This window comes from Crocuta crocuta, unplaced genomic scaffold (assembly GCF_008692635.1).
Source record: "Crocuta crocuta isolate KB4526 unplaced genomic scaffold, BGI_CrCroc_1.0 scaffold56, whole genome shotgun sequence".
Lineage (NCBI taxonomy): Eukaryota > Metazoa > Chordata > Mammalia > Carnivora > Hyaenidae > Crocuta > Crocuta crocuta.
In genome coordinates, this window is record NW_027531334.1 from 9592475 (window position 1) to 9615953 (window position 23479).

At 34.8% G+C, this 23479-nt stretch overlaps 1 protein-coding gene across 2 annotated transcripts in view; it reads right to left on the minus strand.

The window, feature by feature from the left end:
- Window positions 1–23479, minus strand: part of ALCAM (activated leukocyte cell adhesion molecule) — a 202519-nt gene that overhangs the window by 119447 nt on the left and 59593 nt on the right. The gene's annotated exons all lie outside the window — the stretch shown is intronic.

The following is a 23479-nucleotide window of genomic DNA, read 5'->3' on the forward strand; positions in this document are numbered from 1 at the left end:
TAGCACCCACTGTCATCCAGAGCCTAGAGTAGTGCTTGGCATATAGTTGATATTCAGTAAATATTTACTTAATATATAATATCTCTATTTTTTCCTAGATCAAGATCAGAACTTGAATTAGAAGAATGGTTCTCATCCTTTCTTTGGACTAGGAGTTAGAAAAATCGTTCTAGTCCTTTCTTTGTTCCCACTTCGTATAAGCTATTCACTGTCCCCAAATTACCATCTCTAGGCTCCATACATACTACTTACCTTGCTCAAATGCTTTCTCCCTTGCTTATTGCCCCTGATAGCTATCCACTCTTCAAGATTCAGATGACATCCCACTTCTTCACATAATTCTGTTTAACCTCAGCCAACACTGATCTCCCCCCTTCTACATTTACAAGTTTGTCGACCAACACCTTATTCTATTTAATTTAACATCATTATCCAATGGTTTATACTACTCTTGAATTGCCTCACCTGTTAGAAGGTTTTATTCCCCAATAAAAGTGCAATCCAGAGGTCCCAAACTTCTAGCTAACTTTGTCTCTGTGTGTTTTATTTGACCATCACAAAATGTCAATGTTTGGCTAATTACAGGTATTCATGTGAGGTTATATGACCAAAAAGTAGTTTTCCAGTTTCCCTTGGAGAAGAGTAAGATCTGGATACACCAGGCCCATATTCTTGTTTGTCAGTGATCAACCTAAGCTGAACAGCTACTGTCTCTTTAGTCCAGGCACACATTTCTGTCAATCCCCACCTAGTTTACTTTATTTATGTTCTCTGCCCAGAATCTGTGGGATAGGTGAGATTTTAACCCCTGCATGATAGTCCATGCTAATATACCACCCCAATACACACACACACACACACACACACACACACACACACACACACTCCTCACTTAACTTGAAATCTTTAAAAAGACCTGAGTTCTCTATCTATATATCCATATATATCTCCTAGGCATTTCTTATTTAAGATGTTTAAGTTTTTAAAAATTATCTAAATTGTCAAACTGTCTTATTTTCTCTATTATCTGCAAAGTGGGATTCAATGAAAAGTGATGTTAAACCTACTCCTTCTTTAATTATATCTTCACTAATAGGATGTTGGGCATGTGGAGGCTTTTCGTTTCTTCTACACCTCTGTATGCATTGGTTTCCCATATTCTGTCAAATCTACTGGCAGAGAGAACAGTCAGGATGGTAGAGGGAGATTAATTTCCTTGTCTCCATTTCTATTGCCTCTGTCCTGAGAGTCTGCATTTGGTGAGATGGTACCCCTCTCTGCATGAGGGTACCTGTCCTTAAAATTAACAGAGCCCTACTAGAAGACTCCATTTAGCTTTGAATTAAGGCTCTAGAAACCAGAGGCAATTTATAGTCAACAGTAAAAGAGTTGTTTTAGAGCCCAGATTCACTTTCATGGAGCTTGCAAAATGGTACTTGGAAACATTTACAATGATCTAAGACACAATCGGTGAAATGTTTTGGCACCAGTAGGTCTGGCATGCAGCCCTCAAGACAAGTAGCATTTCAACTTCTATCCTACTTGACTTTCTCTATTAGAAGCACTGTATGTGAGAGAAACAGGAAATCTGCACAGCACTTTTAAAGCAAATGTGGTGAATTATAAATTAATGAGGGTTTAGTATGGGAAGGGAGTAACATCTGCAGAAGAGCGGATTTCATAAAGACAAAAGGGAAAAAGGTTTCCCTTAATAAAACATAACCTTTCTGCATGCACAATCAATTCTCAATTAGTCATACCAGAGAGAGTATCCACCACAGCCTGTCAAAACTGCCTCACTTTGACTCCTTCCTTCCCCTCCCCCAACACTTCTCTCTGTTTCTGTCTCCTCTCACCCAAGATGCTCCTTGAATTAATATTTCCAACAACTTTCTGCCATCAAAAAATCCAACTGAGTTTTTATTTCTGCGGAGCCTCTATTACATGGTACACTGTTTCCTCCCACAGTTTTGTGCTGCTTCTCTTCTTAATCCTAATGCTTAGTCAATCAGTGTAGGGGAGAAGCCAAAGGAGAACAGGAAATAAGAGGAGAAATGATTTCCCTAGGAAGTTCTGCAATTCCTTCTTTATGCCTCTTTAATGAGCATACAGCAATGAAGTCATCATGTTGGAAGTTCAAACAGACTACAGGGAAATTTACTGGAGTGATTTTAAAATTCAATTCAATAGTTACAGACTAAGTACTTACTATATGTCTTATACTAGGTACCATAGGAGAGAGAACTCCCTGCCTTACAGGGGCTTACGATCTAATTGAAAGGGAAGGAAGACAATTTTACAAGTAACCATGACATACAATAGGGTTTTGGATCATGAAAGCACCATCAATTTATTGCCTATGTAAAGCAGTAGGTAGCCATTCTGCAATTTCTTCAGAAGACATTAACTGAACATTCACTATTTGTCAGATACCGTGTAAATTCCTGGGGATAGTGAGATGAAAAGATAATACCCCTGGTCTTCACAGTTTATTAGGAAAGTAATGCAAGGAAACAGTTACAATTATGATTAAAATGAGCATTTAAGTATAGAAAGCCCAGTTATGTGGGGACCAAAGGAAAAGTTTCTATCTCTGCCCAGATAAGGCAGCAGTGCAAGAAAGTTCTCGTGAAGAAGGAGATACATCTTGAAGGGCAAAGAAAGAAGGGTATTTCATACCAAAGTACTAGGATATGCAGAGCCTTGGAAGTATGAAAGAACATTCTGCTATCAAGAAGAATTTGTAGTTCTGAATGATGAGTGTACTCCCAGGATCTGACTAGGGAGATGCTAGAAGATGAACCAAGAAAGGAATATGATCCAGGAAAGCTTTTGCATGTGTTAAGTACCCGCACCAGTGCCTGGTACATAATAGGTGTTAAGTTTTTCTGTGAATCAGTGAGTGATTAAGGAGTTTGACTTTTATCCTAAGGGTGTTAGACATATATAGAAGGATTCACACTTGGGAAAAATCTCCAAGAAGTGAGTGTAATGGTTGGATTGGAAGGGTTGAGATTAATGGTAGAGGGACTAGATCAGAAATCCCTGCAGTGGTCCATTTAAGACAACATGAGCCTCAAATAAAAGAACAGTTGAAAAACTGGAGCAGAAGTATTTCAGAAGTGAAATGGCATACCTTATTAAATAGTTTGATATGTAGAAGTAAGAGAAAACTCAAACATAAATATTTAAATTTTGTAATTTGGATAATTGAGTAGCTGGTGGTGCCCTCATCTAGATAGGAAATCCAGGAGGAAAAGCAGGTTTAATATCAACACATGCTTAGCAGAAAGTTCTCAGGTACCTATCTGAGGTACACCTTATTTTTATTTAGAGAACTTAAAAATCATCATAAATATCTGGCTTACTGATACACCTTAAACTAGAAACCGAGTTTTTGGTAGGTAGGTAGGTAGGTAGGTAGGTGTTCACAGAACAGTAAAAAGTGATAGCCAATAGCTTAATCAAGAAAGAGACAAAAACAAAATTAAAAATTAACAAAAACAACTAGGATATTATTTCTGGCATGTTTAATGACATTAAACATTTCTCTACATGTTGGAGTAGAATCCTGGGTTGACCCACATAGGTGTGGCTTTCTTATAAATGTCAATTTCACTAAAAGCCAGTTTCATTAATGTGTAAAGTATACGGCTCTTCACTGAAGGGAACAGAGCACTACTGCACTCAAGGAAATCTCCAGAGCAGACACCCTTGAACTCATTACTGCCTAACATATATCAACTACTTGGCTGAAATAAGTTCTTAGGATTGTATGACTTGCAATCAAACCATTCCTCCGAAATTTATCTCTGAGTTAAATGAGTCAATTTGACTATAAAGTTTTGTTTTTTGTTTTTGTGGGGTTTTATTCTAGTCAGGAAGGCTATCTAAGAAACAGCTCTAAGAAACTAGTGTTTTATCTTTATTATGAGTATGTCATTTAGAAGGGTATTTTTTTTTAGCACAATACCAGTATCCTGTCATTCATTCAAGATATATTTATTGATTTATAATTTTCCAGACACTGTGCAAGGTTTTGGAGATTAAAAGATGAATAATAACATAGGCACTGCCATTACAGAGCTTTCAAAATGATGGTGAAGAAAGATGATTAAACAAATAATGATAGTACAATATTGTAAGCACAATGATAGCAATATGTCTCAAATGATAGCGTTACAGAGAGGCACCTAATAATGCCATTCCAGGAATGGATAGGGGAATCTGTGAAGTGTTTCATGTTAGCCACGTGAAGAGTAGCAGGACATTCCAGGTAGAATTAGAGAACATGGAACAAGACATGGAAATTTTAAAAGTTTTTCTCAGTATCTGATTCTCATTCTTCAGTACATCTAAACCGGACATTTGGAACATATGTGACATCCTGTTTTCATGGGCTGCTAATCACTTATGCCTTCCTCTAGCAAGTGGACAGCACCTCATAACACACACTGTACTAATATCATCCCCAGCCTCATTTCAGTTAATTGGTTTTAGTTAATTCATCTGCGTTCTGATTTCCTCACTTTCTTAATATTATTTTTTAAATCTTTTAATATATATGGTGTAAAGAGCAGTAAGTCTTTTGGCATAGGCAGGACATATATGTATATGCACATGTGTGTATATGTATATGTAAATATATATGTGTGTATATATATACATATGTGTATATACATATATATACACACACACACATTTACATTTATATATATGTAAAGGGGGGGGGGTCATGGTAATAGTGACATTTAGAACAAAGGCAAATAATCCCAAATTGGATTCTATTGCATTCACAGTAAGAGGAAAAATATCACATCACCTTTCTATACTTGAATGAGTTTGGGTTGACTGTATATCCATATGTAAAACAAACAGGAGTCCAAGGAAACCCCACATAGTTGTTGGATAAGTCTTATTCAAGCTTGAATAATTACTAAAAAAAAAACTATGAATATGGTTTTACTGAAAATGCATAGAAAAACAGCAGAAAGGGATTCTTTATTTCCAATAAAACACTGAAATCATTTTTAAGGGCATAAATTGGTGAATAACTGACCAGTATCTATTTGCATTTTTTCATTGGCAATTTGTAACTTTTCAAATCATTCAATGTATCCCTTAATGTTTGTTATTCATGTGTACCATTTCTACATTGCCTCCTCTATATTTTGAACTTAACATCTCTAACAATTATTCTTTATAAATATCAGACCTTAGGCAAAATATCACCTTGCATATAACCAAGCTTATGAATAGCCTCTTAGTTTCAATAACTTAAAACACCTGGGTTTGCATCAATCTCTTTCAGTAATTGAACAAGAATTTGTTATTATATAATGTCACTCATTTAATAAATTTTAATTAGCATCTCCTACATGTCAATACCCTTTTAGCTGCTATCTAGCAGTAAATAATGAGGAAGAGCTTATTCAGAACTTCTCTCTCTAATAGGATATCACTGAGTTACCAATTGATAAATGAAGGAGCCTGGACTAAAACACAAGCTGAGTGACTTGAGGTCCGTATTCTAAACTTTGATGTATTTAGCTTTCCATGTTGAAAATGCAGTTAATAGGGGCACCTGGGTGGCTCAGTCAGTTAAGCCTCCGACTTTGGCTCAGGTCATGATCTCACGGTTTGTGGGTTCGAGCCCCGCATTGGGCTCTGTGCTGACAGCTAGCTCAGAGACTGGAGGCTGTTTCAGATTCTGTGTCTCCCTCTCTCTCTGATCCTCCCCTGTTCACACTGTCTCTCTCTCTCTCAGAAATAATTAAAAATGTAAAAAAACGAAAAAAGAAAAAAGAAAATGCAGGTAATATAAAGGAGAGCATATTGAGAGATAGGTAAAGGTGGTATTTCAGTACCTGGATCCAAGAATGCCTAGGTCTGTACCCTTGTATTTCTTAGTGTTCCAAACCATTAATTTTCTTTTTTGCTTAAAATAGTTTGTTTACTATTAGCTTCCAGTAAATTAGATTTATATAACAGATAATAATTTGGATAATTTTGTGCAATTAGTCTCTATGGGTATGAATAAATTAAGGAGAATATTATTTGTCAATAGTATTAGATGATGACAAAAGCAATGCACTTGTCATACACCTGCTAGAATTTTCAGAATTACATTTTTTTAATGATAAATTTAATGTTATCTTCCTTTTAATAAGGTGGGGCATGCTATTGAGCAAATTATTTAACCTCCAAGTGTCTCAGTCTTCTCTTGTGTACAATGAGTAAAATAATACCATTCAGGAGGTACCAGGTCATGATCTCGTGGTTCATGGGTTTGAGCCCCACGTCAGGTTCTGTGCTGGCAGCTCAGAACCTGAAGCCTGTTTCAGATTCTGTGTCTCCCTCTCTCTCTGCCCCTCCCCTGCTCATGTTCTGTCTCTGTCTTAAAAATAAACTATTAAAATTTTTAAAAAAAATAATAGCAATAGGGATGATTTCAGATAGTATTAAATAAAATAATGCATATTTTATATAAAAATTAAGTGTACTTTGTAAACTAAAAGGACTCAAGTATAATACAAATATTATGATTATCACTATTATTTCTCTCAAAGGGGTTTATGGCACACACAAAATTAAAGATAAAGATTATCCTATACTTTCGTATTTTATTTTAGAAGTTATGTGGGATAACAAATGATTGACTCAGAGTATTTTCCATCCTTGTTGGAAAGCTAAGTGGGTCTGTGTGAGGCAGTGTTGGGAAGCAAGAGTTGGCCTAGGACACTGGGAAGACAAAGAAGATGGTATGAGATTTGCATACTAATTTGGTGCAACTTCTACCAAAATGATTCTGCTTCTGCAGAGCAAAAAAGAGTGACATGGAGGAACAATGTGGAGGCTTAGTCAGTATCAGGAGCAAAGAAAGGAAAACTGAAGGGAACTTCCAAGTGTGGGGAGCAAATGAGAGAAACATCGTGAACCTGCAATTTAAAGGTGGGTTATCTCAACAATTATTTGGTAATGGCTACTCTATGTTGTGAACAGAGTACCTTCAAACTGATTATTATCTGATAAATATTCATAGAACTATTACTGGGATGATTATTGATAGCATTTGGGAAGCAATAAATAGTGCCCAGAAGGCAGTAAACATGTAGAACACTAATTTGGGTTCAATTAGCACTATTTTTAAAATCCACCATTTGGAAGAAGACAAGCAAATAATCCATTTGATGAAAGGAGAATACTGCCATTGAGACACACAAACAATGCTACCATTCTCTTGGTGATTTTCCTCCTCTATTTCTCATTAGTTTCAAAGCATTAAAATGTTTTGACAAATGTGAATCCTATAAGGCTGATTGGTTTGACTAACCTAATAAAGAAAAAAAAGTCAGCCACTTATCAACCTTCACCTGACATTGACATAAAGTCTTTATGTGGCACAGTTCCTGGGTTTTGTCATTTGAAATGGGGCGAGGAATTGCTAGTAGAATGAATAGGGTTGCAGTGCAACAGATTAATTAAGCAGCTCTCAGGAACGATATTGAAAGGTAACTGATTAATTGAACATTGAAGCCATCTAATCAAATAGAAGACACAATAAATATGTTTCTTCAGAGATAAATTATGTCCTGATTAGCATATTCATTTGTACAGCTGAATTAACTCTTTATGTGTTTTTAAGTTTTGCATAGCTAGAAATAGCCACCTGCTAAGATTTCTTTTAGTGTCATTCTAAAACTGTCTGGTGAACATGCCTGTATTCCTTCATGATTTGAGCAGTTCATTCATTAAATGTGCAAGTTTCTTTTCATGAAAAGTAAAAATTTACTGAATTTTATTATTCCACACAACCTGAAGTCAGGAAAACAATGCAATAGTATTGAAGATGAATCAACAAGAATTTATTTCATGTTGAATCCAGGGTTTAATAAGAAAGAGAGAACACACAGTTGTGAAAATATTAATGCCAAAGATCCACCAGCTTATTTATATATGAAAATGTCTTTTTAGGTGTGAAAGCATGATGGTAGTTTTTTTTTTTTTCCACGAGCCTATGGAAAAAGATGGTCAACTCTGACATTTCAGTAAAATAAAGGGTGGATCTTAAATCAGGGCAATTGGAGGACAATAAATTCAGAGAGCCAAAAGTAGTTCATTTGTATGTAAATGGTCTTCTCTTTTTGCTTAAACTGAAGCCCTGCCCCCAGTTTTTGACACCCAGGCAGGATCCAGTTGCCACAGCTGTGCAGCTCGATGAATAGCAAGAGTCTGCTCCCTGTGACTGTGGATGCTCATTATCAAAGGGTGTCTGTCACCCTCTTGTCCACAGGCAAGCTCTCTGCCAGCCTAGAGGAACAGAGCTTCATGGGGGAAGGGCAGGAAGACTCAGAGATAAGAAACATAGCCTTGTCAGCATCTGAACCCAGGAAGCTTCTAGTCCTACAGCAGAGTCCGGGCTGATTCCTGTGTCAATGACTTTCTTACAGAAATTCAAACTCCACCCAAGGGGGATTCTCCAGGAGAGAGGTCCCGTGAACGCGGCTGCTATCACAGATGTCATAGCATCTGGAAAAATTGGATGGAGCCATGGTTACTCAGCTCTCTAAGTTGGAATTAGTTAAAAAGGCAGATTCATGTGTCAAGGCAAGATGTTACAGAGCTGTTGGCTGAAAAGGGTTTCGGAAGGTTACTGGAATTGTTTCTTTAACAGAGACTAAAAAATTGCATGTGACATTTTTCTTTTATCTTAAAGGAATTTAATCAGATCAGTCACTAACTTACCAATAATCTTATAGTGTATAAGATTTTACATATTATTTATTTCTGCATATAAAACTTCAACTGTAGGGTGTTATAAATGTCTGAAATGTAAACATATGTTTAACATATAGATTTCTATATATATACAAATTTATTTATTACTATATATGTTAAAGAAATATATATGTGTGTGTATGGAAAATGTTCTAAAATGATCACAAAAAGCAGGTCTCTAAATTAGAACCAAAGTATATCAGGAATCCATTGAAACATGAACAGTACAGCTTCAGATGATCTTTAAATGATCTTTAAATAGCTAACCTCTCCTCCTCCCCCAAAACAAAAACAAAACAAAACAAAAAACCATATTCCATACTAGTAGAACTTCACAATCCCAAATGCTTTTTGTGGGTAATGGTGATGACTGTATATCAGAGGTTGACATTAAACACATCCAATTGCAGAAATCTAGAGGTCTATATGAAAAAATAAAATCAGAATTATCAAAACAATTTCCTGCTCATATTGGCAACCTACTCCTAGAACATGATAAGGAAAAAATGAAATATACCTTTTTATTCTACTCATGCATTTATTGGTAACAATGATATGAAAGAAAATTGAATCCTATTCCATGAGCAAATGACAGCATTATTTGACGACAAAAGCAAAACACCCTGACAAAAACATGTTAAGAGTTTTCAGAATTATATGTTTTTTTAAATTATAAACAAAGATTTTTCTCCCTTTTACTGGACAGGCCATAGTTTATCTTTTAAAATGTACTCAGTCTCTTTAAAATTCTGAAATCCACTCAGCTGAAATGAAAACACTTTACATCTTTCCCTCTTAGCTAATCCTTCCAAAGTTTAAAGATAAAAATCATCTGTTCGTGTATTACTTAACCAGCACTTAATGTATTTGAATACATAGATATTGTGGGATAGAATGACTGTATTTATTTTACAACTTCAGTGTTAGTTTCTCCATTTTTAATGTTGTTGTTCTTTGAACTTACTAGAAATACTATTATTGCCTTTTAGGCTAAGATAAACTAAAGTCAGTTAAGTAGTTTGTTTGATATATCATACATCAAAGACACCGTTGACTCCTGGATGTATTTGGAATATATGAGCCATTTAAAATTATATACATATATCTATAATTTCTTTCCAGGAATGCTTTAAATATTGTCAAAGAAAAGGTCATTGTTCATATTTACTAAGATAAAACAGACTGGTATCATAATATATCACAAAACTGCATCAGTGATTGCTTACCTGACTCATCTTTTTTTTTTTTTTAAAGAGGAAAATAAAAGAATAGAAAGATAAAGGGCATGAATGTGTTTTAAAGGTATATATAAACTAAAATAATATTACTAAGCATTTTGGTTCTAATTGTGAAAATAAACACCTTGTACAACGGCAGGTCCTGATTTAGATAGTTACAACATTTCACTTATCTATCTATCTATCTATCTATCTATCTATCTATCTATCTATCTATCATCTATCTATCATCTATCATCTATCTGTCTATTTATTTATTTATGGAGAGAGAGAGAGCACAAGTTGGGGAGGGGCAGAGAGAAAGGGAGAGAGAACACCAAGTGGGCTTCACGATGCTAGCACACAGCCCAATGTGGGGCTCGAACCCACAAAGCTAGGAGGAGATCATGACCTGAGCTAAAACCAAGTCAAATGTTTAACCAACTGAGCTACCCAGGTGCCCTGATAGTTACAACATTTTTTATTTTTTTTTAACTTCTGAACAAATTTTATTAAGTATTTTGGGGCTTTTTGAATTGATTTTACATTGTGTTTGGTCAATATTTTTGTTTACTTACATAGAAAATCACAATAGCATCTTAAAAACAAACATAAGCACCTCTATTTTGAATGTACCATAAAAAATGGCATATCTTGCTCTGTGATGAACACATCATGCTGTTCTTACAGTCAATTTTTTAAAAGACCTTTAAAAGAAACTAGTGGTAGTTTAGTTTTATTTGAAAGATATAAAATGGGTTCAGCAATCAGACTGTAGTATACAATTACCCCAGATTCTCTTTATCATATCAGGAATGTTATTAAATGTTCGGTACATGTTTTTGACATTGTTGACAGCAGTCCCTCAAATTGAGTCTGGACTGAATGAAAGTAAGCATTCAAGAAACATTTGGTTTTTCTCTGTAGTACTGTGAAATTAACAGAATTTTGAATATAGTTCAAAGAATGAAAATTGTAACTGGCTTGATTTAAAATTCTGCATATCAGCAAGTTTATATGCAGAGTCATTTGAAACTTGTCTATACCTATTTTAAATAGCAAAGGTATTTCATTTTACTTTTGTCCAGTGTTTAAGATCCAACCAACATATATATGTTTTATTACAATTTCAAGAGAAATCATTTTAAATTAGATTTTCATTATATATTTCCTAGTTATAAAAGTCTATAATATTTTAGGGGGGAAACCCAGCTATAGTGTTAATTAATAAATAAATTCTATTGTATATGTCTTACTATTTTTCAATGTATTTTAGATAGGCTATTTCCTCAGTATTAGAAAGTTTATTTGCAGAACATAATCCACTCAGAAATACTGCATGTTCACAGTATGATTTCCAACACAGGAGAAGTGAAGGGAACAGGGAGGAGGCATATCAGATCTGGGGCAGGCTGGGAAGGTAGGAAAACATTTTGAAAAAAATCTCTCTAAGCCTCATAATTTACCCTCTTCTAGGAATATATCCTTGTCCTCATGTAAAAATCAGTGATGAAATGGATAAAGTTTCAATTTTGTTTTCCAAATCATACATGTAACAATTTAATAGTATATGTGATAGTTTAAAGTATACTCAAAATAGAAATGAGAAAAAATCTTTAGTTAAAACAATTATTTTTATTAATGTATTGTTTACCTCTTTTAATAGTAAGTTTTAATACATTAAACGCCTCTTCTAGCCTGAGAACTTAAAGTTTACTTATTTTACAATTAACTTTCTTTTTAAAAAAACTTTTATCCTTAAATATTAAATATCTTTCTCCCTTATTCCAAGGAAAAAGTAGAAAGGCATCTCAGTATTCCCTTATAGTGAAAGAAATACTTTTCACAAGTTACTTATCCAACATCCTACAATGTTTTAATATACTTTATTAATAAAGTTCTTTCTACTTAAGCCCATGGTTTCTCTAAGAGTTAGGATGACCCTAAATGTACCCTGATGCCTCACATCCAGGAGACAAAAAAGGAGTATAAAGGCCCAAGATAGGTTAGTTCTAGGCATATTCTAATGCAAATTAATAACATAAAATCTCATCCAGTCTCAAATCCAGCATTAACTCCATCTCCAATCTTTTACCCTTCCCAGAACACTCACAAATAGATACAGAGAAAAAGAAATATACTGGTGGGTATTCAATACCATTGGTTAATTTTTAAAAGCTGATGGGAAGGGAAAGCTTCACTTGAGTAAATAATGAAAATTAGAGCTTAACTATAAAGTATTGAAGTTTGCAAGTGATCTAAATGCCATTCCAAAGGAACACCAAAAACCTATATGCAATGGCAATATCCTTGGAATAAATATGTTACCACTCATGGTAACTCCTTAGACAGATGCAGCATTTATATAGATATTCAAAGAGAGTTGGATTTCTTAAAATATCAATCTGTTAATTCATTATTTTAGTCATAACTTAATATTGAGGAGAAACGCTAACCCCTTCTTTTATGAAACTTGTAATATAAAAAGGATTGGTTCCTGTTCCAGATGGGGGAAAAATGTTTTACAGAAGCTTAGATGATTTGTGGGAAAAACAGACATTTGAAGGTGAGTTGTGAAGGGGCTGAAATACTATTTCATTTATTGATTACAGGATTTACAAGAGGCAACTTGGGAAGGATGCATGGTCAAGGTCAGCTGCACCTTTGAATCTAAGTTCACACATTACTGACGAGTTACAGCTCCATATGTTTCCTACTGAAAATCAGTGAAGACTTTTTCCTTCAAATGATTAAAAGCAAAGAAAAGTTGACACGGGAACTAATGAGCTATACATAATGAAAAAGGTGGCAATGTTCTCTTCAGTCAATCTTCCTTTTTTTTTTTTTTTTTTTTTTTAAAGGGGTGTGTGTGTACAAACCTGATTGAATGCATTACTACAAATATTGATCCATGTACTCTGGGTATTGTACTGTCTGGGCCAAGGGTGGCCCCCCCCAATATGGGCCACTTTGGCATATAGATTATGCCAGGCTGAAAACAATCAAGGCCCAACAGACTTAGGAAGACACTCTAACCCCACCTCTCCTAACCCTCAGAGTTGCTTGAAAGAATTTAGATAGAGGAGCTACTCTAGGAAAACAGTCATCACCATAGATAACTACTGTTTAAATATGATATAGCTGTGGTAGATAGGAAGGAACCTAGCAAAGCCCCTTTGATCAAAGTCCTCTCTAGGTCCCATCATTTCTGAATGGCTCAGGAAACATTTGTTTGCCAAACATTTACTTATTTTTATCTTCATGTGAATTGATTCCTTCTAGTTAATGTCCCAGACATTTACCCCTTCTCTTTAGTCCAGAATGACATATATACCTCATTTTGTCAGACAGTCTTTGAAACCTCATATCTATGTGTATTCCCTGTGTATGAAATTAAATTTGATTTTCTCCCGTTAATCTATCTCAAGTCAATTTAATCCTTAGTCCAGCTAGAAGAACCTTGAAAATAAGGTAAAAAAATTTTTTTCTCTGTGATAGTAGCAACTATACTATTGAGATCATTTAGTTACCATACTTAAATAATAATACTTTAAAAAACATGAAAACAGAACCAATGCTAGTTCTGGAGTAAAAAACTGTAAGACCAGGGGCGCCTGGGTGGCTCAGTCGGTTAAGCGTCTGACTTCGGCTCAGGTCATCATCTCACGGTTCATGGTTTCGAGCCCCACGTCCAGCTCAGAGCCTGGAGCCTGTTTCGGATTCTGTGTCTCCCTCTCTCTCTGACCCTCTCCTGTTCGTGCTCTCTCTCTCTCTCTCTCTCTCAGAAATAAATAAAACATAAAATTTTTTTTTTAAATTGTAAGACCACAAGAAAAGTCAGATATTTAGAACTTACATATTACCTTTTATTCTTATTTGGTCACAAAGTGTCATGGGGCCTTTGGCACATGTTCAAATGATATTTAGGATCCTGTTTATTTTCTAGTGATTATGACTGATGTACAAGACAAAGTCATAAATTCAGGTCTTATTATTTATGTTAGTTCTGGCATCAGCAACCTACAACAAATGTTCTTGAAAGGATTTTCTAACTTAAACATAAACCCTAGATGAAAATGAAACACAGAGAAAGTTTCCTTTCGGTGCTTTCTCTCTTTTACCTTTACTCTTCTCTCATGTTTCCACACCCTCATTCAGTTCCCTAAGCCAATACACCAAGATCCAAATGGCCAGGACTCCCAAAGAAACTCACACCTCTCCTCTACAGCTTGAAAAACACATCCTGGGGCAGGAGATCTGAGATACATTAAAAGAAAAGCAATTTGTTTGGTTATCTGATGGAGGTAATTTATGTAGAACTGTGAATAGACTTAAATTTCCAGTAGACTTGCTTTTGGAAAACAAAAGTGGGGGGGATTATTAACATAAATGGACCTTGATTAGTGACAGGAGGTGTCAGGCCTAGTGTTCTTTGCTAACGTCTTCCCTAGGGCATGTTGGAGATAGGAGGTCAGTAACTTGAAAACCTTTTGAAGACTGTGCATTTTTTTTTTTAATTGCAAGTTGCTTATTTCCTAGACCCTGAACTTTGTACAGGAAGCAAGGACATAAAGGAGACACTCTCCAGCCCCTGAAGTTGAGAAGTTATAACATAAGGATGTTTTCTCCCAACCCATACCCCTCCTCCCACACAACTACAAAAAAATTAAGCAAAACAAAACAAAATAGAGTAGATCTGAAAACACCCTGTACTACCCTAAAATGAACACTAGATAATCAACAAATATTTTGCTTTTTAGTTTTAGAATTGTTCAGCAAATGGTCTCTTATGTTTCCTATTACAAGTGCTACATCCTAGAAGGTGCTTTCCCTTCCTGTTTCCTGTTCTCTTGATTTTCCTGCCCCAAGATTGACTTAGGAGTTGACTTAGGTGCTATTCCTTATAAATCCATAGCTGAACAACTCCTAGCTGTGTTCTCTCCTTATCTCTTTAGCTGGTTCTGATCACTTGAATCTTCATTGACTGGTAGAGCTCCTTGCTCTACTAAGTGGCCTTTACATACTGTTAAATGAATGATGTAGAGATGATATTTCCCCTACAGGAATAAAATAACATTGTATATCTAAATAATCTTTAGAAAGAACAAGTTTACCCGATGTATGACCATAACATATTCTTTTGAGTACAAGATAAGTCAAACGCTGCAACCTAACAGAAAAAAAAAGTCTTACTTTGTTTTAAAATGAAAAATAAGGAGAAAATAATTTAATACAATCAATAGTGAAAGATTATTCAAGTTTTACAGAAACTCCAACTTAGCTAGTTGATGAAAATTGGTTCTGAGGTATTCACATTTGAAATTGTTCATCCTTACAATGATACCAGTAGAAAAGTGCACCTTCTAAATTTTGTCATTTTTATCTGTTTTTTTTTTAAAGATGTACAAATGAGGCTAAAGACTAAAGGATAGCACTCTCAATCAACCAGAGCAGTGTTTTCTGACAGAATTCATTTAAAAATCTCTCCTGTTAAAACAAGATATTGTTAAAATAATTTTTAAAAATTATTTACAGGGATAATGATCAATTTTTAAGAAATTATTTCTAAATATTTTATTTTTTATTATCATAAATCAAAAGGAAAGACCAGGATAGTTTGTTTCACTTGGTACTTTGAACTTCTAAAGCGACATGGGAAGTAACTACTATACTCATGATGTTCTGTGCTTAGGTTGAGGGTTTTTAATTCAACATATTGATTTATGCCTTGAAGTAAATAAGTAATGAAGTAAGAGAACAGAAATAGCATGCACATTCAGAAATTACTAAATAGGAGGATTTGAAAATAAAACTGCAAAGATGCTGAAATAAAATTATTTTCTTTTTCAGAATAGTGTCATATAAAGCTTTAGAAATTTTTAAAAAATACCTGAATGTTAATTTTAAAAATTTATAGTGAAACATAAAATGCAATTTACTTTATTAATTTCTTTCCATCTTTGTGTATTTTTTAAAATTTTTTAAGGTTTATTTAATTTTTAGAGACAGAGAGAGTGAATGGGGAGGGCCAGAGCGAGGGAGACACAGGATCTGAAGCAGGCTCCAGGCTCTGAGCTGTCAGCACAAAGCCCTATGTGGTGCTCAAACTCATGAACCGTGAGATCATGACCTGAGCTGAAGTTGATGTTTAACCAACAGAGCCACCCAGGCACCCTGTCCATCTGTGTTTTTAAAGAATTAGAGGGGTGCCTGGGTGGCTCAGTTGGTTAAGTGTCCGACTTCGGCTCAGGTTGTAATCACACGGTGTGCGGGTTCGAGCCCCATGTCGGGCTCTGTGGGGACATCCAGCTCAGAGCCTGGAGCCTGTTTTGGATTCTGTGTCTCCCTCTCTCTCTGACCCTCCCCTGCTCATACTGTCTCTCTCTCTCTCTCTCTCAGAAATAAATAAAACATTTTTAAAAATTTTTAAAAATTAGAAAAAGTGATGTTATTGATGTAACTTAATCTAGTTTTCATTTTATTTACATTACTTTCATCAGCATCCAATAATGGAAACCTTAAATTACATTTCCTATTTTAGTTTTTATACAGTAATTATTTATATGCATTTTCTTCTTACAATGATGTAACAGTAAAGAAGAAAACTAACAAAAAGAGACTCAACAATGTTCTACAAATTCTTCTAGGACCTTTCACACAACTAACTTTATTTAAAGACAAACTCAAAACCAAGAGGAAGAATTACTGTTGTACGCAAAAAGAGTTCGTATGATTTAAGATAAAATAACTAAGTTGTAATATTAGGAAACTAATTTGTTAACATTTATTAACTTTTTAAGTTACATTTACAGACTAGAACTGTAAAAACTTTCCTATAGCCACCCTTTTCCTTCTATGTCATAGCCAAATCTTAGCAATAAGAATAACAACAAAAATAGCAAATTTTGTGGCCACAGGGACTCTATTCTTTATGAGGCAACTGTACTTTTTGCCCTAACCATCAGCTTAAAAGACTCCTTTGGGAAATACAAAATAGATCACAGAAGTTATTCACTCTGCCTTGGGATTGGATTCACTCTATGCTCTGACTACTTGTTTCCTGACTGCAGCACACCTGGCCTTTTCTATTCTAGATCAACACTTGCTCCAACTTTTTATTTTAGAATCCAAGAGGCTCAAAATACCACACTGAACCCAAATTCTTCACATCCTCAATTCCCATTCATTTGTATTACTTGTATTATGACTTCTCAACAGAATCATAAATTCATTTTAGAAAGAGATTTCTTTATCCAGATCATAGTAAGTATAATTCATTGAGTGCTTAACATACAGAAAGTGAATTCCATAATTTTTTAAGATATAACAAAAAAAAACCCCAAGCAAATAAAATGTTTTTGTTTTGCTTTTTTTATTCTTAATGAAACTGAGGCATGTAACAGTTGCACAAGCCACTCAAATGATCTATGTGATCCAGAATTATATATGTTTGTAATAACTAGTAAATAGCTAAATGAAACCTCAGAGACCTATTTACATTAAGGATTCTAAAATTCTTTTGTTCCTCACTACTGAGAAGTACAAATCCTCTGTCATTCACCCTAATTTCTTCATCCATTACCCAGATATCAGTAAGCATAGAGCCAAAGTCTCTGCTTTTAACATTTGGCTGTTCACTGTCTTAAGACTCCAACCATCTCATCCTATCATAAAGAACAAACACTTTCACCTTGTCGCAAATGCCATATAACATCCCAATTTCATATACTTTGGTTGGTAATATAAGATATTTCAATATATTTTTAAAATAGTATCTTTAGTACACTAACAGTTCTACATAGGGAAGGGAGTTTGACATTTTTTTCATTAATCTACACTTGCCAGATAGTTAAGGACTGATATAATGTTCAAATATTGAGAATGTTAAGAATATAATAAAGCCTACTATATTTAATAAAATGTATGACATAGTGTAGGTTTAAAAATTCTATTATTAAGTTTTCAGAGGTTTGTAACTCTTATAGACAACAATCAATTGTTAGGAGAATAACAATTCTAATGCTATTGCTAATCCTTAGCATTTGTCCACAAAATTATAGTGGGTAGAGGTGAGAAATCCAGTAAGCAAATCTAGTCTTGAATCAAATTTGGATCCAAATGGTTCCCATGTTATGAAGTATATTATTCTAATTATTATGGACCAATGTTTGTGTCTCTCCAAAATTCCTATGATCCGGTCTAGTCTCCAGTATGATGGTATGAGGAGGAGGGGCCTTCTGGAGGTGATTAGGCCATGAGAGTAGAGTTCTTAACAAATGATATTAGTGCCTTTATAGACTGACTACAGAACTGAAGAGGTCAGAGAGTACTCCCTCATCCCTTCTGCCCTGTGAGAACACAAGATGTCCATCTCTAAACAAGAAAATAAGACTCACCAGACACCAAATCCACTGATGCTTTGCTCTTGGACTTCTGGACTACAAGCAATAAATTTCTATTGCTTATAAGCCACCCTGTCTATAGCTTTCTATTATAGCAGCCTGAAAGGACCAAGATACCAATATTTCACCAGAGGTCAACATACAACACTATCCTACCAGAATAAGCAATACTGGGCAAGGATTTTTGTCTGTTTTGATCACTTCTGTGTCCTCAGTATACAGGATACATAGTAACACTCAAAATATAGTTGTTGAAAGAATGGTGCTTTCCTTTCTGACTTCTTTTCATACTCTTTGACTCATTCACTCTCCTGAGAATAATCCCTTGACTGTCACTACATCACCACCCTTTCCCAGGTCTCAAGTCTTTGTAATTCAAGCAGGTTGACACTGTTCCCAGTCCTAACCTTCACAGGCTCCAGAGATAAGTATACACATAATTTGGCCACTAGGAAGAGTCCTCCACTTGAGCCATATGAATGGTTCAAATGGCATGTGATCTACACCAGGCTGAGGAGACTCAGCAGAAAGAATCTAATTGAAACTATTAAGAAAGAGCTTTTTACACAGAAGCTGCTGGGTGGATGGACTGCCATTCTGGCCATCTTAACATACCATGGCAAGACATTTTCCAAATGAAATAAAAATAAAAGAACATCAAGCCACAGAATGGTAAAATGTATATTTTGGCATCATCTAAGTTCTGGACTCCAAGACCTGAAGCCAGTTCTAACCTATTATTTTGAACTTATATATCCAATAGGTTGCATTTTTATAAATCTCATTTGAGGTGTATTCCTATTATTTGCAGCTGAAAGAATTATAACAAATATATCCTCCAATGTCATTGCATTAATTACTTAATTACTTATTCTCCCTATACATAGAAGAAATTAATAGTCCCATGCTGATGTTGAGTCACATAATAACTATGGGAGAAAAACAGTGATAGTCATAGCATACTCTTAGAAATGTTCAGCAGTACAAAATCAACGTACAGAAGTCTGTTGCATTTCTATACAACAATAATTAAGCAGCAGAAAGAGAAGTCAAGGTATCAATCCCATTTATAACTGCACCCAAAACCATAAATTACCTAGGAATAAATGTAACCAAAGAGATAAAAGATCTGTACTCTGAAAATTATAAAACACTTAGGAAAGAAACTGAAGATGATACAAAAAAATGGAAAAACATTACATGCTCATGGATAGGAAGAATAAATATTGTTAAAATGTCTATGCTACCCAAAGCAATCTACACATTTAATGCCATCCCTATCAAATTACCACCAGCACTTTTCACAGAGCTACAACAAACAATCCTAAAATTTGTATGGAACCACAAGACTCTGAATAGCCAAAGCAATCTTGAAAACGAAATGCAAAACTGGAGGCATCAGAATTCCAGACCTCAAGCTATTATCACAAAACTGTACTCATCAAGCCAGTATGGTACTGGCATAAAATTAGACATATAGATCAATGGAACAGAAGAGAAAACTCAGAAATGGACCCACAACTATGTGGTCAACTAATCTTCATCAAAGCAGGAAAGAATAGCCAATGGAAAAAAGACAGTCTCTTCAACAAACTGTGCTGGGAAAACTGTCAGCAACATGCAAAAGAATGAAAGTGGACCACTTTCTTACACCATATACAAAAATAAATTCAAAATGGATGAAAGGCCTAAATATGAGACAGAAAACCATCAAAATCTTAGAGAGGAACAAAGGTATAACCTCTTTGACATCAGCCATAGCAACTTCTTACTAGATAGGTCTCTGGACGCAAGGGAGATAAAACTAAAAATAAACTATTGGGACCTCATCAAGATAAAAAGCTTCTGCACAGTGAAGGGAATAATCAATAAAACTAAAACCAACAGAGTGGGAGAATATATCTGCAAATGACATATCAGATAAAGGGTCAGTATCCAAAATCTATAAAGAATTTATCAAACTCAACACCTGAGTAGCAAATCCAGTTAAGAAATGGGCAGTGGACATGAACAGATATTTTTTCCAAAGAAGACATCCAGATGGCTAACAGACACATGAAAAGATGCTCAACATTACTCATCATCAGGAAAATGCAAATCAAAAATACAATGCAATATCACTTCCCACCTCTCAGAATGGCTAAAAAAAAAAAAAAAAAAAAAAAAACTACACAGGATACAACAAACACTGGCGAAGATGCAGAGAAAGGGGAATCCTATTACACTGTTAATGGGAATGCAAACTGGTGCTGTCACTCTAGAAAACAGTCTGGAGGTTCCTCAAAAGGTTAAAAATAGAAGTACTCAACAACCCAGCAATTGTACCACTAGGTATTTACTCAAAGGGTACAAAAATACTTATTTGAAGGGGTACATGCACCCTGATGTTTATCACAGCAATATGAACAATAGTCAAATTATGGAGAGAGCCCATTCATCGAATGATGAGTGGATAAAGACGATGTGGTATTTATATACAATGGAATACTTTCAGCTACAAAAAAGAATGAAATTTTGCCATTTGCAATGATGTGAATGGAACTAAAGTGAAAGTCAGTGGGAGAAAGACAAATACCATATGATTTCACTCACATGTGGAAACAAAATAGATGAACATAGGCAAAAGGAAAAAAAGAGAGAAAGAGAGAGAGACAGGAGCAAATCAAAAAACAGATTATAGAGAACAAACTGAAGGATGCTGGAGGGGTGGTGGATGGGAAGACAGGCTAAATAGGTGATGGATATTAAGGACAGTACTTGTGATGAGCATTTGGTATTATATATAAGTGATGAATCACTAAATTCTATTCCTGAAACTAATATTACACTATATATTAACTATCTAGAATTTAAATAAAAACTTGGGGGGGAGGGGGAAAGCCCAGCAATATTTGTGTCCTACTTTCAATTTACTTAGATAAAATTTCAAAAGGAGAAAAAATTGCATTATTTTTTTGTCAACAGCTCTAGGTAGTACATTTTTCCTTGTGTGACCTGCTACTGATTTCAGCAATGCTTACTATAGAACTGAAGTAAGTTATAATTAATCATTAATTTTTTGTGTCAATAGCAGACAACTAATGGCATGGTTTAAAAACAGAGAAAGAATACTTCATGCTTTAGACAGAGTTACAATATATTGTATCATATTGAAGCCTAAAATGGCTTCAGGAATAATCAACCCATATACTTTCATTTTACTGTTGAAATAAGTGAAGGGACTTTTCTAGTGTCGTATCACTGACTAGTAGCAGAGGCCAAAATCTATAATATAGCAAACCATATTATGATTTTATTTATTTGTATACTGTATACTATAGTTTATCTCCAGAAATTTGCTTTTAAACCACATACGTATTTATTGAAGTGGAGAATTCTATTCACATGGACAAAACTGGTTCACGGTTTCTGCATACATGTATTATCACTTGGATGAATGACAAGGATTTTCATAGTGTGCTCTACTGAGAGCTCATTAAACAATGACTTCATTAATACCTTCAAAATTCCAAAATAAACTTATATAAGAATTAAGAAATAAACTGCTTCATTTCTAGAGAACTGGCTGTCTTTTAGGTCAATGGAACTTAATTTATCTAATACTACTTAAGTGTCCTAACAAATTTAATCTATCCCTACTTACCAGGAAGAATAGGTCTATGAATTACTTTAGTAATTGCCCAAGAGGATAAAAAGGCCAATGTAGAATACATTTACATATGTTAAGATATGAAATTTTTAGTGAAGGAAACTCAAAATTGGAGACAAAATATTCTCTATATTATATTTTTTTAAATAAGGACAAACTATTTTAAATTAAAATATAATTTAAAAGAAATTGATCTTAGCAAAGCTAACTTTTAAGTGGAAGCATATTTCAGTACCATACACTATAGAAAACTAATACAGTTAATTAAAATGAGATCTTCTGTATTTGAAAACTTTCCCAAAATTATACTTTGTTTTTCTTACTGTTCTCTCACTTTAATATCAATCATAAAGCTATTTATAGTCACATGAAATAACCATAGATGTGACAAATAAAAGTGCTTTGAAGTTCCTGGTTGAAAAGCTTTGTGTTAATGCAACACATTATTAATTCCATAAATACCAAAGAATTTTAAAAGGGAAAGTCATTTCATGTGGAGAATAGATTATAAATTTGATATAAATCATAAGCAATTCTTTTTTTTTTTGAAGCTAATGTTACATATTTTTTTTTAATAGTTTATTGTCAAATTAGTTTCCACATAACACTCAGTGCTCATCCCCACAAGTGTCCTCCTCCATGCCCATCCCCCCCTCCCCCCACATCCATCAGTCCTCAGTTTTTGTCAGCATTCAAGAGTCTCTCATGGTTTGCTTCTCTTCCTTTCCCCCACCATTTCCGCCCTTCTTCTCCCCCTTGTTCCTCCGTCAAGTTCCTCCTAATCCTCCTATACGTGCAAACATATGATATTTGTCCTTCTCTGCCTGACTTATTTCGCTCAGCATAACACCCTCAAGGTCCATCCATGTTGCTACACATGGCCAGATTTCATTGTTTCTCATTGCCATGTAGTATTCCATGGTATAGATAAACCACATCTTCTTGATCCATTCATCTGTTGATGGACACTTAGGCTCTTTCCATGTTTTAGCTATTGTGGAGAGTGCTGCTAATCATAAGCAATTCTTAATATCAAGGGCACTTTAGTCTTATTTTAAGACTAGTCCCTTGTATAATTGAGACCCTCACATGTATCCCCACTGGAGGGACAATGAAGTAAGTGACGCTGAGGGAGAGAAATGAGAGCACAAACACCTCCATTGTTCTTAATTAAACACTCAGTCTTCTTTCTGGCAAAAGACCCGGAGCACTTTTTCACAGTGGGATAAAGACTATCCGGTAGATTTGCTCATCATATGTCCATCACAAAATTTAAATATACTGTCTTTAGTCTAGTTTTTAATGTGTCAGCTTGTCTGGAAGTGCATGTGTATTTTGTTTTTAAAATTTTTAATGTTTTATTTATTTCTGAGAGAGAGAGAGAGAGAGAGAGAGGGAGGGAGGGAGCGTGAGCAGGGGAGGGTCAGAGAGAG